This window comes from Ascidiella aspersa, chromosome 8, assembly GCF_963924565.1.
Source record: "Ascidiella aspersa chromosome 8, kaAscAspe10.2, whole genome shotgun sequence".
Taxonomy (NCBI): domain Eukaryota; kingdom Metazoa; phylum Chordata; class Ascidiacea; order Phlebobranchia; family Ascidiidae; genus Ascidiella; species Ascidiella aspersa.
The window spans coordinates 25,154,260-25,158,985 of record NC_139454.1 but is presented as its reverse complement, the minus strand read 5'-3'; positions in this window follow the sequence as shown (position 1 = coordinate 25,158,985).

Genomic DNA, 4,726 nt, shown 5'->3' with positions numbered 1-4,726 from the left:
TTGTCCTTTATATACTTAGAGGTATCAGGTGGCACTGTATAAAGATAAGTTGTATTGAGTTATCGACAAGCTTTTCGCACATACTTTGACCTGATGAAGCACGGTTGTGCGAAAGCTTGTTGATAACTCAATACAATTTGTCTTTATACAGTGCCACCTGATTCCTCTATTTAGAATTAGACAAATACGGCCATTTACAAAGATCTTTATATACTTGGTGGCGACTGAACAAAACTGAGGAATTACAGATGTATAAAATGATTCGACGCAGCTTTTCTATCTGCTGACATTGTTGTAAACAAGTCATTTTTAAATGATTTTTTTCCTAGTCAAGTCATTTGTAAAATTCAACTTCTATTTAAGTTGTTTGCATCAACATAATGAGTTTAGTTATGAAAATTGGTAAATTCTTTCGATCCTGGGCAATATTTTAATATACAAAGAGCATAAACGTAACATATAGCAAGTAAACTGTCTTACAACTTCACAATTGCGACGTTTAACCTATGAAAACGTAAATGCATCGTTTTTGCGGCACTTATTTGTTTCTGCTTGTGGTCTCATCATGCTGTATGTGTAACAAGTATTTTGAAACGGTTTTTCTTATTACTGTGCCTTGTTCTTAACCGTGTTGCCTATTCGTTTTATTTCTGTCGGTGAGTAAACCCTTGTTTTCCTTAATAAAACATGTCAGTTTAATGTAATGGTGTGAAACTCTGGTATACATGCCACAGAAAGTATACGCTATTTGAATCTAGCGCTGATGACTAGAAATCATTCAAAGTGAAACAAACAAGAAAAACTACCTTTTCAAACGATAATCACTTATTTATTGTGTAACTATTTTTGCAAAATCACGGTATATATTGTTACGCTGAGCAATATGTAATTGATAGCCCTGATATCAATTTTCAGATATATATATATTTAAAAAAAAAAACGCTGAATATTTGCCATGGGCCTGTGAATCTTGGAACACGTGAGACTCTGACACAGTAAATTTTTTTTTAATTCAAAGTGCTTCAAATATTTTAAAGGGTCGTCTGTTCAAGACCCTTGGTTGCATTCATATTACATATATCAGATTTCATGCATACTATTGCTTTAAAAAGATTATGTTAGTTCGCTTTTGGACCGGTGTTCATTAAACTGGAAAACCGAAGAGGCCTACTCAAGAATATACTGGGTCAAATATGAGGGAATCCCACTGGCAAAAGGTAAACGAAACGTATTTACCAAACAACTGTCTTTCTATTAGTTTATTTTTTTACTTTTTTGTACAATGTTGATTGTGAGGGTTGTACAAAGCTATTATTAGGTTGTTCAAGGTGCACATCGAAAAAAAAAACACTGTCTTAGACAGCAGATATATTTCGCTTATACCGACGTTTGGTTTACAAATCAGCCTTATAAGCTAAATGCTGCTTAATTACAGCGGTTATTATATGTTTTAAGTGTGACGTTTTGCGGATAAGTGTAGCACACTTTTGACGAGAAAGTATGACTGCATAAAATTACAACCGAATATAAGAATATTGCAATGTCCGTCAAATAACTGATAATGGCAAAAATCGGACCAAAATAGTCGAACATCTCGGACTGGTGGTTGAAAGAGGTTCATCAGTGTTTGAATTAGCGTCATACTCAAGTGATCTTTTTAGCACCTGAATAATAAAACCGATCATTAGGTGCAATAACTGTGTTGACAGTCACCTTTGTAACAAGCATTAATGCCACCCTTCAATCAATTTGCGTGATTAAACAAAACAATTAAAGTTGCGTCGAACCTCGTAAAACGCCAACACAACTTTTAATGACCTCTTGACAGGTTTCACGGATGCGATGTTTCTGAATTTGACTCTTCAAACCAACGCTACCCTGTCGGTTAAAAAAAACCCGAGTCCGACTCCGGCCACAAAAATAAACCCGAGTCCTGTCAAATGTACGATTTCATCGAGTCCCAAGACCGGCCCTGACTCTTCAGCCTGTAATCTACCGAATTTACGCAACTAAATAGGTGAATATCCAGCAATTAAGTAATTGGAGTGTCATTTAATTCATCTACTCACAAAACATGGTTGGAAAATATCCACCATAATACCATTCCGCCTTTACATTTACAGTTAGCGGCCATATCAGTTTCAAAATTTGGTACTGCTCATGCGCACGTCGGACTCGGGACTCGGGTAGTTTTACAAGGTCTTATTCGAGTCCCGAGTCGGACTCTGACTCGGCAGCCCTGCTTCAAACGATGCATCTACGTTTGATCATGACTCTTGGAGACCCTGATCACTTACGAATTTGGTGCCCTATGTGATTACACACCCTGCAATAAGTCGGTGTAGGCCATAACATGATTGTTGCTTTGTAGCAGTCTTTTGCAAAAATAACAAGTCAAGTTCCAGTCCAAGTCATTTTGAGAGCAAGTCATATTATCGACATAAAAGTAAACTTACTTAAATTGGTAAACTTGTCCGATTTTAAGCAACAATTTAACTGAAAGATAACACAAACGCAAAATACTGCACAAAAAGTGTGTAATGTGCAAAACTTGAGATAAATTTTAATGAAAAACACTTAATTTAATCCCAAGTTAATTGACAAAATGACTTTAATCCAAGTCAAGACTTAAGTCAAGTCATTTTGGTCTAAGGACTTAAGTCAAATTAAATCATTTGAAAAAGTCATTACAACCTGTACATACCTCAACAACATGCATACAATTCTGCGACAGCGGCGACAAATGTCGTTTCTCCGGGCTTCCTTAAATTTGACGTCCTTGCTTTCCTTTTTCGGTTTAAATTTGTTTATTTTCATTTTGGTGGTTGTGGCAGTCAGCGTTCTAGCATTACTTTGTTCTTTTTCTTTTTCCTCTTTAATTTTCTTAACAACGTCTTGAAGCACAATTAGTTCGGGATTTTCGGGTTCAAGGTTTTCTGAGCAAATCTTAAAATCGAGATTTAGAGTCAAAGTATTATTTTGTTAATATCCCTAAGCTTTTTACTTTTAAAACAAAGAAAGAAAGCTTAAATAATAAATTATATTGACACTCCAAAACAAAGGCTATAGGGGCAATGTAAAAACATCAATCCCAAGCTCAGGTCAAGCCTCTTCTGTTTTAAGTCAAGTTATAATTATGGCAAATCAATTCCAAGTTCAATGAAATTCAACGTTAAACTAAAGTTGGTTAACTAACTCGATCACGAGCAATATATCGACTAAAACATAAGAAAGAGCAAGAGAATTGTTTTATGTAGAATAAATAAAATAGGTCAACCTAACCCAATTTATATTAAAAAAGCTAAAAAAACACTTAATTTTACCAAATTAAGTCATTTGTTCGAAACACTTAAGTCAAGTAAAGTTATTTGAAAACAGGGATTTAAGTGCAATTGTCATTGACTTAAGTCGTAACAACACTGAATTGAATCCCTTAAAGGTCAACGAGAATTTGCGAAATTTAAATGCCATTTCAAACGACTTGCGTTGCGAAAATATTGTACACGCACAAATTTCTAAAGTTAGTAGAAAAAGTTGTTAACTAACTTGATGGACAAACTCACCAAACCAGTTGATACCAAAAAACGGAAAATTAGACGAACGGCAGTGCTAGTAATAAAAATTTCTTACCAGAACAGCCTCGCAGATGTCGAAGTTCTCACTACAGCTATCATACAGCGACGCATTGTGCTTTGTTTTTGCTGGATATATCTTCATCGGTTCGACGGATCGCTTACCCACTCGGATCGTCTTCTTTGTCTTAAAACAGGTCATTTTTTTAATTTTCGTGCTATTTTCAACGATATTTTTGGCGATAAGTCATTGATATATACTATTATAACAGTGTTTTTCGACCTTTAGAGCTGCAGAACAGTTATGCATTAAATGATTTTGCGAAACAATAAGCGAAAGTTAATAATATTGCATTAAAGAAAACGACCCCTACAATGAATTATTATTAACGTTCAGAAGTTCACCTTTTTCATTGCGCGGGGTCACAAACACGACATTAATCCTTACAAAGTGCACAAGTGGGTCATATATTTAATCATATGCTAATTTTATGCGAAATTTTGCTGCCGCGTCGTTTTAAGTTTTATTGTCTGGGTCGGTAATTCAAGGTTTTAGGGCGATTTCCAAATACAAATTTCCACGGATGCAGCAATTTTTGCAGGAGTTCAGCAGAAAGCTTTTAAGCATTGTTCAACCAGGGTTTTCAGAATTTTCATCTGCGAGCTCCTAATTTCCCTAATATTAACGCTACCTACGTTTTACAGCGATAAACAAAATGCTTTTAGTTGTCTGCTTTTCTGCACGCATTTGTTGAAGTGCAATTAATGTAGGCCTACGCGTCAACACTACATTTTTGTACGACCCACAGATTGGCCAAACCTGATTTAACCAGTATAGTGTTGTCTAGCAAAATTTTTTTTTACGTTTATCCTTTCCTGAAAATAAGGGGGTTATTAGTTTGCAATCCCTGCCCTACATCAAGTAATATTATCGCCATGTTCGTCCGATAATAACGTGGTATCGATCCTAAACCAAAGTAAAATAGGATTTATATGTTTTGCTTTTCAGCGTAGAAATTTACATGAAAGGCAAATTCACCCAAAAAATAGTCGATTAACAACTGGTGGTGACTAAATTAGCGCCAAAGAAAATTTTGCATACACGCCAATAAGTCAAGATTCATCTAAAAATAATTACGTTATTACACATCGGA